Below are 12,704 nucleotides of genomic sequence, written 5' to 3'. Positions count from 1 at the left end.
CAAATTAAGTGGCAGCTAGGTTGACCAGGGATTTTGGAGTGGAGGGTGGCTTGACTGCAGTCCCACACTGCTCATCAGTGAGGGCCCTGCGATGAGCTGGCGACTTGTTCAGGGAGTACCCTGCCCTCGCCCTGAGACAAGGCTGGGATTGGCTCCAGCAGCAACACCCCGTGACCCCATGGAAAGGGATAAGCGGTTACGGACAATGACATGACATGACAGGATAGAGAAAAAGAATCATACAGTATCCCAAATTTCTGCCTTGTCAGGTAAGCTAATGAAACATGGCTAATATATATTTGATTTTTGATTACTGGCTTTTGTTTTAAATATGTGAGGTTGCATGTGAGTGTTGTCATGTTAACTACTAATTTAGCGTAACATTAGAGAGCTGAAATGTATTAATGTTAGATTCAATTAGGGAATATCGTTATGCTACGGAGTTCGCTCTTTTAGCTTTACAGCTAACTGAAAGGGTTAAGTTGAGTAGTGATCTACAATAATATACATCCATGGTACAACAGCACTGACCCATCTGTAATATGTCCGTAATATGTTGATCAACATGATGAACATCAGCATCTATTACAGACCGGTCAGTGCTGTTGTGGCAATACAATATATTGCTATATTGGTAAGCTAATGAAACATGGCTAATATATATTTTACTTTTTGATAATTGGTTTTGGTTTTAAATATTTGAGGTTCCCTGTGAGTGTAACTACTAATTTAGCGTAACATTAGAGAGCAGAAATGTATTGATGCTAGACTCAATTAGTGAACATCGTTATGCTATGGAGTTTGCTCTTTTAGTATTTAGCTTTACAGCTAACTGAAAGGGTGAAGTTGAGTAGTAATCATGGATCTATATTTATATACATTGTGATAGAAATTTTGTACTTAAAACAGAGATGTGAACTGAGCTGAGTCTTACACAGGAATGTTCAATGGAGTTGTTTAACATGACCTGTAACCTGTGAGCTTGTTTTAGGTCGTTTTATTACCTATGTCTGGTGTTGAGTGACCACTGGAGCTTATCACTTCCTTTTCTGTGATGTATCCCTTTAAGTGCAGGTCATAAATTAGGAACTATCATAGTGAAAATACACACCCACAGAGAGGGATAAATACCATGCTTTTCTCTTCACATCTTGAGTCTTCACTTTCTAACAGACCTGCATGTTGCTCTGTGAATGCTCCTCTTGTACAAGATTAAAACCTTGTTTGAACCTTGAGCTGATTCCGATCTCTTTCTTGAATTTCCTCCGGGATCAATAAAGTATCTATCTATCTATCTATCTATCTATCTATCTATCTATCTATCTATCTATCTATCTATCTATCTATCTATCTATCTATCTATCTATCTATCTATCTATCTATCTATCTATCTATCTATCTATCTATCTATCTCCTTCCTCCAGTTCTAAATTATCACAGAATTATTTTAACATACATCCACGATAGTAATATGCTATATTGCTAACTTATTTTATTTTTTATTTTTTTAGTCTACGTGTGGGGCTGCACAGTGGCCCAGTGGCTAGCACTGCTGCCTCACAGCTAGAAGATCGCCGGTTCGCGTCCCGGTTGGAACGCCTGGGCTCTTTCTGTGTGGAGTTTGTATGTTCTCCCTGTGCAAGCGTGGGTTTTCACCGGGTACTCCGGCTTCCTCCCACAGTCCAAAAACATACTGAGGTTAATTGATTATTCTAAATTGTCCGTAGGTGTGAATGAGAGTGTGGTTGTTCGTCTCTATGTGTAGGCCTGCGATAGACTGGCGACCTGTCCAGGGTGTCCCCTGCCTTCGCCCTAAGTCAGCTGGGATAGGCTCCAGCCCCCCCGCGACCCTGCAGAGGATTAAGCGGCGTACATATAATGTGTACAGATGATGGATGGATAGTCTACGTGTGCGTCCCTCTGTTTGACAGTTGGCAAATTACCCAATCAAAATAGGTGACTATTTTATAGTGACTGCATATTAATGATGAATTCAATTCGTCTCAGTTTAGTAGATCTCTCTTGTCCAAACAACTGCCCTTAATCCCCTTAACATTCATGCAGTTTACATGTTGAATAGTACATTAGCAAATTCTTTGCATTTTATTACAGTTCTGTATGACCATGTTGTTTTCTGCTTTGTCCAACAGCTTGTCATTTCCCACCACATCCCTTTTACCTACACAAACTCCTCTACTGTATACCCCTTCATTAAAAAAACAATGGCCCACTTCAACACTGTCCTCTTACTGCTTCTCTCTCTCTCTCTCTCTCTCTCTCTCTCTCTCTCTCTCTCTCTCTCTCTCTCTCTCTCTCTCTCTCTCTCTCTCTCTCTCTCTCTCTCTCTCTCTCTCTCTCTCTCTCTCTCTCTCTCTCTCTCTCTCTCTCTCTCTGTAACACACACACACACTTAATTTCTGGAATCTCTGCTGTCTTGAAGTAAGTATTGTTGTTCTGTTTTTTTTTTTTTTTTTAAATTCAATCTTTCTTTGACCTCACTCTCTCTGACTGTCCAAAACACTCTGTCCTTTTGTTTTTCCTGAGCTTGAAAGTGTCTGTAAACTCTTTACACCCTCTGTCATTCTTTATTTTTGTCTGACTATGCCTTCCTTCCTTCCTTACCAATATAGTGCTGAAATGGCTGCTCAGCAAGACACAGGGAAAGCAGAGGATGCTCTATTCCTTGCAGACATGCTTCTGGCTCAAGTCAAAGTGAGTGTTTATTTGAAACAAGCTTGCAGTATTGGGGATGATACTGACAGATGTGGGAATTAGAAATTTAAATTTGTAAACTGCTGGAGAATTTGCTATATTCCATTGTTATCATTCATTGCTCACTGTCTGTCATGCAAGGCTAATGAACCCAAGATTCCACCATCCACCCACAAGAAGCCAAGATCAGCCAAAGGCAAATTTCATGTCCGGTGGACCGAGAGAGATGCTGAAGGACGTCCACTGATAAAAAGAAGCAGAAGTGGGGAGACACAAAGATGTGCTTCAGCTACAGGTAATCCATGTCTTCCAAGATTATTTCTGATTAACCATCTCAAGAGTCTTATTTAACTAATTACAACCATTTTATACCAAATTCATGTTCATATGTTTTGTGTCCCTTTTGTGGCAGTAAATTAAATGCACTTGAACACACACAGATTATGTGTTATGATTATGATTATGTGTCCCCCCCCCCAAAAAAAAAGAACACAATGGCAAAACTTTTTGAGAGTCATGGAATTGTCAGACAGTACAGATTGTAAAGTGTGGTTGACCTGAAACACAGGGAAGTAGTGCAGGAATGTCACCACAGACACAAGCTTTGCAATATCCGCATTAATGCAAAATGAAAGGAGTTTAATAAGTGTGTGATAGACTCAAAAATCATTGAATGAACTTGTTTGATATTAGATTGAATGTAAAAAACATGCATTTATGTGTAAAATGTCTGTACTGATGCCTTAAGTCGCTCTACACTGTATATATGTGTGTAACAGATAAAAACCTTTTTCTATTTACTCCCTATCTTTTCAATGGTTGCAAGTGACAACTGTTCTCCTTCTGAGTCAGCTGAGGAGGTCCTCCCAGTGACCCTAATCTAATAGCTCTCAACAGTTATTTGGTATTTACCTTACTGTAATTAAGTAATTTAGCAAAATGCATGAAAACAATTATTATTTTATTTTACTTGTCTTTCAGACTGTGAGATGCAGAAACTGCAGGACATTCTGACCACAGCAGATGTCCACATCGTGGTGCTTACGCCAATCTGCAGCCCGAGATGAGTGGCAGAAAGCAAGGCGCCATCGCCTCAACTGTTTGCTGTCCTGCAACAGTGTTCCAGAGAAGAACTGCAGCCACTGCAGATCTCATGCCATTATTCGCTGCAGAGACTGCATGCCAGAGGAGTGGCTCTGTATGGATTGTGACATACATATACACACCAAACTCACACTCCATAACTGGGAGTCCTGCATTTAGGGAGTTTACAAGCCAATTGAGCCAACGCTGTGCTGTGCAAAAGAAGATGGCAGATACACACCGGTCAAGCAAGATGTTTAATTTGTGGCTACAGATGTAGCTTACCACCATGATGTGAATGTGTATGAAGGAATAGTGGTTTCTGTTAGGTGCTTTGGGTGTAGTGAGCCTATTGCCTATTGCCTATTGTATGCCTACAGTGAGACGTGTCCAGTTATGCACATGCGACCCTACAAACATCACAGAATCAGCTGGCAGAGCAGTAATTTTGGTTTGCATAAATGGCATGAAATGTGGCTTTATGTGGGCTTCAGTGGGCTACTGATGGTACAGTATTTTATGGAAGTACTGTAGTGATTTTGGGCTCTAAATAAATTTAAGCTTGAAACTCTTTATATGTTTAGCCTAGAAGATGTCTGAATTGTTTATTTATATTGTTGTTTTTTAAGATTCTGCAGGTACCAGATGTGAAGACCAACATAGCCTTCTGAGATCCATTGAACAAATGTTTCTTGGTGTTCATCAAAAAAAAGCCAGCCTTTATAATCATACTGGTAAATTTATCACTTTCGTAATGTTTTTGTTAGATATTTTACATTATATTTTGTTTTGTTATATTACTTGCAGATGCCGTATCTGAATTGTTGTGGTATCAATCTGAAAGGCCTTATTTATTGGGCTGTGCTCGCCAGCCCACTATGGAAACCTCTATAGCAGAGCTATAGGTGTCCATAGTGGACTGTGCCTCACACCTTGCGCCTCTTCTTGTTATTATTCATCCTCTTTTCCAAACAAAAAATATATCAAAATGTGCGGCGCGATCTGATTTGGTATGATTTCCAAAATATCAAATAAAAAAAACTGTGAAAAATTTCCCATAAGGAATGAATGGGACGAGGTCAAAAACGTTGCAAATCTGCAACGTTTTTCAAACATCTCCTGCTCTGGCATACATTCACCTAGAAACACCATTCAAACTTTAAAATGTAGGCACAAGTCTCTTCTATTTAATTTGTATTTGAACTTTTTTCCTACGATGTATAGTTTTTCAACTCTGACCCTTTAACGGTGGTGAGTAATTTTGGAATAATTCAGGGTTTTTAATGAGCGTGTATGGTGGAACGTTCGCGCAGCAGAGTGCAGGAGACCAACTGACAGAGTGAGAGAGACTAAAAAAAAACTCTGAAATTTTGTCTTTCCGTAACGATCCCGGCCACAAATTATGCTCAAAAACAGTGATATTTTCCAGAGTTGTAGCCACACTTGTCTTCTCTCTCACAATGTGTCCACTTTTTCGGTCGGATTTACGGTTTTTGAATTATCTGGGCCTTTTCAGTCTTTTTTCACATTTTTAAGCTCATTCAGCCCTTTTTAGCTACAGCTTTTCAACCTTTTCAGATATTCATCTTCCTGCCTTTTCAACTCTTTCAAACATTCAACTTCATGTTCAGCTATGAAAATGTTACATTTTTTAAACTCTTTCAGCCCTCTTCAACTTTTCTGTCTCTTCATCTTTTTAAAATATTCATCTTTCTGTCATTCCAACTCCTTGTGCCCTCATTTCGCACTGTCTATAAATATAAATAACATGGCCGCATTCAGCAACTCCTCCTGTAACTCCACATACCAATATTTTGGTGATAACTATCATAGTTTTTTCTAAAATGGCATCAGTTTGGGAGGCGTTTTCCCATTCATTCCTTATGGGGACATATTCGACTTTGGCTCTGCTCCTCCTGCAGCATGTGGGCAGCCATTTTAAGCCCTCTCTGCATTTAAATTTTCACGTTTTCTGTCTTTTTTCACCTTTTTACGCTCTTTCTGATCTCTTACTCTATAACTTTTCACTGTTTTTTCACCTTTTTAGGCTCTTTCACCCCCCTTACTCCAGAGCTTCTCGGCCTTCTCAGCTTTTTCAGATATTCATCTTTCTGCCTTTTGAACTCTTTAAAACATTCAATTTTATGTTCAGCTATCAAAATGTTCACCCTTTTAAGCTCTTTTAGCCTTTCACCTCTAAACTTTTCAGACATTTTTCATCTTTTTGAGTTCTTTCAGACCTTCAGACCTTCAGACCTTTCAGACCTTCTTTCAGACCTCTTCCTGTCCTTCATACTTACATATTTTGGCCATAACCATTACAGTTTTTTCAAAGATTGCAGGAGTTTGTCAGACGTTTTCCCATTCATCCTTATGGGGACATTTTCATCTTTGGATCTGCTCCTGCTCCAGCATGTGTGGAACCATTTTAAGCTCTTTATGCCTGGGCGTGGAGGATGCCATCCTCTATCTGCTTCACAGGGCACACTCTCATCTGGACAAGGAGAGCGGTGCTGTGAGAATCATGTTCTTTGATTTTTCCAGCACCTTCAACACCATCCAGCCCCTCCTGCTTAGAGACAAGCTGACAGGGATGAATGTGGATTCACACCTGGTGAGATGGATTACAGACTACCTCACAGAGAGGCCGCAGTACGTCAGACTGAAAGACTGCATGTCAGACACATTGGTTAGCAGCACCGGAGCACCACAGGGGACTGTGCTCTCTCCCGTCCTCTTCACCTTGTACACATCTGACTTCCAGTACAACTCGGAGCTCTGCCACATGCAGAAATACTCAGATGACACTGCAATAGTGGGCTGTATCAAGGATGGACAGGAGGGGGAGTACAGGAGCCTGATTGAGGGCTTTGTGGAGTGGTGCAGGTCCAACCGCCTACAGCTGAACACCTCCAAGACCAAGGAGATGGTTGTGGACTTCAGGAGGAAGAAACCACAGCTCCAACCTGTGTCCATCCAGGGGGTCGATGTGGAGGTGGTCAGGACCTACAAATATCTGGGGCTGCAGCTGGATGACAGGTTGGACTGGACAGCAAACATGGACGCTGTACACAGGAAAGGACAGAGCCGTCTGTACTTCCTGAGAAGGCTGGGGTCCTTCAACATATGCAAAAAACTGCTGCAGATGTTTTACCAGTCTGTGGTGGCCAGCGTCCTCTTCTACGCTGTGGTTTGCTGGGGAGGAAGCAGCAAGAAGAGGGACGCTGCCCGACTGGACAGACTGGTGAGGAGAGCTGGCTCAGTGGTGGGCACAGAGCTGGACTCTCTGGTGACTGTGGCAGAGAGAAGGACCCTGGACAAACTGCTGTCCATACTGGACAACACCCACCACCCTCTGCACAACACCTTCAGCAGGCAGAGGAGCGTGTTCAGTGGCAGACTACTGTCTCAATCCTGCTCCACCAACAGACACAATAACTCTTTCGTCCCACTGGCCATCAGACTGTACAACAGCTCGCAGTGATGTTAGGAAGCACAATAGACAATGGACAAATGCACTCAAAAGCACTCATCTTTTATAGCCCAATTTAATTTAATTGTACACCGTCCCCTGTCCCCTTAATACTCTTTACCTCTACCGTCACTTTATATTTTTAATATCACTTTATATTTTTATACAGTTGTTCAAAACATTGTTATAACATTTCTTATTCCATATTTTTTATTTCTACTGTTTTTTTGATATTGCATGTATGTTCAATGTATGTTCAATGTTTGTTATTGCTACTGGATGCTTGAATTTCCTCCGGGATCAATAAAGTATCTATCTATCTATCTATCTATCTATCTATCTTCTTTCACCTCTTCTGCCTTTTTCCACCTTTTTAAGCTCTTTCTGCCCTCTTACTCTACAACTTTTCTGCCTTTCCAGTATTTTTTCAATTTTAAAGCGTTTTCAGCCCTCTTAGGCCACAGCTTTTTAACCTTTTCAGATATTCATCTTCCTGCCTTTTCAGCTCCTTCAAACATTCAACTTCATATTCAGCTATGAAAATGTTACACTTTTTAAACTCTCTGAGCCCTCTTCAACTTTTCTGTCTCTTCATCTTCTTAAAATATTCATCTTTCTGCCTTTTCAACTCCTTCAACCATTCCGCTTCCTGTTCAGCTATGGAACTGTTCAACCATTTTAAGCTCTTTATTCCTTCATCCTTTCACCTTTTCAACCCTTTCTCACCTTTTTAAAGCTCTTTCTGCCCTCTTACTCTACAACTTTTTGGCCTTTCCAGTCTTTTTTCACCTTTTTAAGCTCGTTCAACCCTCTTTATCAACAGATTTTCAGCCTTTTCAGATATTCATCTTCCTGCCTTTTCAACTCCTTCAAACATTCAACTTCATGTTCAGCTGTGAAAATGTTACATTTTTAAAACTCTTTCAGCCCTCTTCAACTTTTCTGTCTATTCATCTTCTTAAAATATTAATCTCTCTGTCATTTCAACTCCTTCAACCATTCCGCTTCCTGTTCAACTATCAATATGTTCAACTTTTTAAGCTCTTTCGGCCTTTAACTTTGCAACTTTTCCAGCTTTTCGACTTTTTCAACTTTTCGCCAGGACGTTCAGCAGATTTTCAAGAGCGGTTCAGCCTTCAGCATTCACACTGTATTTTCGCAGGAAATACAATTTTTCTAGTTATTAGTGTGAATGCTGAAGGCATTCACACTATTGTTCTTCTGGAATTTATTAGTGTGAATGCTGAAGGCATTCACACTATTGTTCTTCTGGAATTTATTATTAGTGTGAATGCTGAAGGCATTCACACTATTGTTCTTCTGGAATTTATTATTATTCTTCCGTACGTTTTTTGGCTCGCTTCTCCTTCTACAAACTTTGTGCTACAGAAACCATTCAACCATCAAAATGTTCAGCTTTTTTAGGACATGATGGCGTCTATTTTTCTTTTTTCTACCTTTTATACTTTTGCTAATATTCAGCTTTTTCTGCTAAATTTTTCCCATTCATCCTTATGGGGATTTTTTCAAAATTCATTCTGCTATAACTTCAGCATACCTTCAGCTATAGAAACCATTCAAACATGAAAATGTTCAGCTTTTTAAGCTCTTTCAACCTTGTGCTTTTCAACTTTTCAACCTTTCAACTTTTTCAAATATTAAGCTTTGTTTAAAAAAAATTAACATTGCCACAAATGGGAAAAGCTTCAAATCCTCTTCAAAACTCCTCGACTTTCAACCTCTTCTTCTCCCTCATACCTTGAGCTAGAGACACCATTCAAACTTTAAAATACTCACAACGCCTTGAACTATTTGCACTGTATTCAGTTTTTTAAAATCTTGTATGGTTTTGAAATCATCGCAGTTTGAGTTTGAAGGATTTTTAGCTCCTCTTCTCATTTTATAATGGGTGTGTATTGCGTCAGCTAGAGTGAGCGCGCACCAACTGCCGCAGCCCAGAGTGTAGAACAGCTGGGAAAAAAGGGAGAAAAATTCTCTTCAGCTCGATTTGGTTCCCACATCTTTTACTTGACATAGACAATATATGCATAGAAATGTAGGAAATCTTGTGGGCTTTCATCTGATGGTCTTATTTCAGATGTGGGACTTACGGTTTTGGATCTAGAAGCCCGAGAGCGACAAGAAGTCCAACAGTTCCTCCATAAGCCGCAATGTTAATTTTGAGCCAAAATTTCTGCTGAAGAGCAGACGGTACCTTTTCTCTCTCTCGCTTCTGTGCCTTCATTTCTCACTTTCCAGAAATAAAAACAACATGACCGCGTTCAGCAACTCCTCCTCTCACTCACCATATAGATATTTCAGCTACAACCATTACAGTTTTCTTTCAAATCGGAGGCGTTTGGGAGGCGTTTTCCCATTCATCCTTATGGGGAATTTTTCAAATTTCATCCTGCTATAACTTCTGCATACTTTAAGCTAAAGAAGCCATTCAGCTATTAAAATGTTCAACTTTTTAAGCTATTCCAACCTTGTACTTTTTTGCTTTTTAACTTTTCAACTTCTTTAGAAATTCGGCTTTTTCTAAACAAAATTTAACACTGAAGTAAATGGGAAAATCTTCAAATCCTCTTCCAAAGTCTTTGCACCTCTTCCTGTCCTTCATACTTCGAGCTAGAGACACCATTCCAACTTTATAATATATAAATATTTTGGCCATAACCATTACAGTTTTTTCAAAAGTCGCAGGAGTTTGTCAGGCGTTTTCCCATTCATCCTTATGGGGACATTTTCATCTTTGGCTCTGCTCCTGCTCCAGCATGTGTGCAAACATTTTAAGCTCTTTATGCCTTTATCCTTTCACCTCTTCAACCTTTTTTCCACCTTTTTAAGCTCTTTCTGCCCTCTTACTCTACAATCTTTCTGCCTTTCCAGTCTTTTTTCACCTTTTTAAGCTCGTTCTGCCCTCTTAAGCTACAGCTTTTCAACCTCTTCAGATATTGGACTTTCTGCCTTTTGATCTTTTTAAAATATTCTTTCCAGAAATATAAACAACATCACTTCGTTTAACGTCTCCTGTTACTCATTAAATAAATATTTTGACCATAACCATTACAATTTTTTCAAAGATTGCAGGAGTTTGTCAGGTGTTTCCCCATTCATCCTTATGGGGACATTTTCATCTTTAGCAGGCGTTTTCCCATTCATCCTTATGGGGACATTTAAAAAAACCGTTTGGCTTCACAAATCTTCAGCTTTTTAAGACCATTCAACCTTGCAGCCAGCATTTAATGTAATAAACCCACAAATTTAATACATTTTCCACAAAGGTAATGGCCGCTGCCTACTTCAAATGTAACATGTGATTTCCCACTAATGTAATAACTATTTGGAGGGATTTATCATGTTTGTGGGGAAGTGAAAATCCTCATTATAATAACTTCTCACAAATGTAATTAAAAAAAATGAATAATGGTCGTGGTTGTTGTTTTTTTGTTTGCCTATACATCTACTAATATTGACCGTGTCTGCAAAATCCAGCTGTTGACTCTCCACTCCGCTATCACACAGCGGATCACCCTCACCTTGTTTTAATTGTTTTGGGGCATGCTTGTGGTCTCTCTTTCTCACCGCTGTCCGTGGTGCTGAACCACAGAAGCCCTGACTGTGCATCACTACCTGCCAAGTCTATGGATCTTTCCCCTCCACTCAAAAATGTGAATGTCTAATGTAACCCAGGTTAAAAATGTATATTAAAAATATTTCATTGTGTATTAAAAAACCGAGACAAATGAGTTAAAATCAGTAAATTAGTTCATTATATGTATAAAACCAGGATGGTTGAATTAAAAACAGTGAAATTCATAGTGGAAAAATCAATTCATTAAATAGAATGTTTTGTTAATAATTAAAATACCGATGTTCACTTAAAAAGAAGAACAGAACCATGATAAAAAAAGTTATGTGGAGTTTTAGTTGAAAGAGCTGATCGGAAGACGGACTTCTCATCCAATCGGAGGAGAAGCTCCCACCCACTGACCCGATCGGAGCAGGTTCACTTCCTCTTGAAGCTGCTAGAAGGAAGAGAGGAAGCCACATTGAGCTCGAGTTGCAGGAAAAACACACTTTGGATGATAAAACACGGACAAAACACGGACAAAACACGGAGAAAACTGCTGGAGAAGATCCCCCGGACGACAAGGACCTGCGTGAGTGCAGCTGGAGGAGCCGCTCGGGAGGAGAAAGCATCGGTGAGCAACCGACTCGAAATGCTAAATCGCTAATGCTAATAGCGGGACGAGCTAATCGTTAGCGATAACGAGCTAATGCTAATAGCGATAACGAGCTAACGTTAGCAGACGAGCTAATGTCGGAGCGCTAGCTCCCTGTGCTAATTAGCCTCAAGGCAGACACACCAGATACACAAATGCTGTAGCATTTGTCCGACATTTTAAAGGTGCATATGTAACGTTATTTTCTCTTGTTTACTCTCTTTCCATGCACATGGAGCTATATTCTGGGTGTGTTTAGCACTTTATTTCTGAAGTTAAAGCACATTTAGCCACAAGTTAACAACTGTGCACAATTATATGTTTTATTTTCTTAATGGTTAATGATGGTTGTGTGAATATTATCCTGTAAAAAGCACAAAATGTTTTCATATTGTTTTGAGAGGTTATTTCATTAACTTGAGTATCATAATATGATTATTTGAATGTTGTTTATTTTGTGACTGTAAATTGTGAGGTTATATTGCAACAGTATTTCAGTAAAAAACAGTAATTCAGTGAAGAGAATAATTATTTTCCATTGAAATGGTTTATGCAGATTTAACATGATTTATCTCGTATAAATCATTGAGAGTTTAGAGATTGACAATGAATGCTCTGATCCTACTTATCGTAGGTCAGGTTTTTTTTCGTTGGATTCCATTGAGATACGGACCTGGAGGTTGGAGCCAGTTGAAGTTGATGGCGAGCTAGACCCCGGTAGACGCTTAGATACCGACGTCGTGGAACCTGGATCCTTTTTTTGCACCAATACACACACCACCCATACCCCAGTGAGGTGGAACTGATATTTCACCTATGCGGTGCTAACTGAACTGAACACTAGAAATTAAAGCAGCTGCAGTATTTTATTTTATTTTTTATTTTTCATGCTTACCCGGGTAGGAGTTGTTATAAATGTGTTATTAATGTGTTTCTTCCCATCTGCAATAAAAAGGGAAGCATCTTTTGTTTCTTAAAGAGAACACTGTGTTTGTGTCGTTCCTGAGCAGTCGGTTGGTCGATCCTGGGCTCCGTAGTCGACCTTAGAGCTTCTGATCCATCTAGCCTATTCAATCTAAATCCTATTCTCTTATTAAAGGGTAATACATGTTACACTAACCCAATGCCAAAAGACAAAGATAATATGTTATGTTTTAGCTTTTTAGCTTCTTCCCACTCTTTTAAGCTCTTTTAGCCCTCTTACTCTA

At 39.6% G+C, this 12,704-nt stretch overlaps 1 long non-coding RNA gene across 1 annotated transcript; it reads left to right on the top strand.

The window, feature by feature from the left end:
- The first annotated feature begins 10,966 nt into the window (after positions 1-10,966).
- On the top strand, positions 10,967-12,479 carry LOC119008793. The gene is made up of 2 exons (XR_005071542.1): positions 10,967-11,475; positions 12,131-12,479. It is a non-coding gene; the product is annotated as an uncharacterized LOC119008793 (long non-coding RNA).
- The last annotated feature ends 225 nt before the right edge of the window (positions 12,480-12,704 follow it).

The sequence above is a fragment of the Acanthopagrus latus genome, chromosome 19 (assembly GCF_904848185.1).
Source record: "Acanthopagrus latus isolate v.2019 chromosome 19, fAcaLat1.1, whole genome shotgun sequence".
NCBI lineage: Eukaryota > Metazoa > Chordata > Actinopteri > Spariformes > Sparidae > Acanthopagrus > Acanthopagrus latus.
Note: the sequence above shows the minus strand (reverse complement) of the source record. Positions and strands in the feature narration are given on the sequence as shown.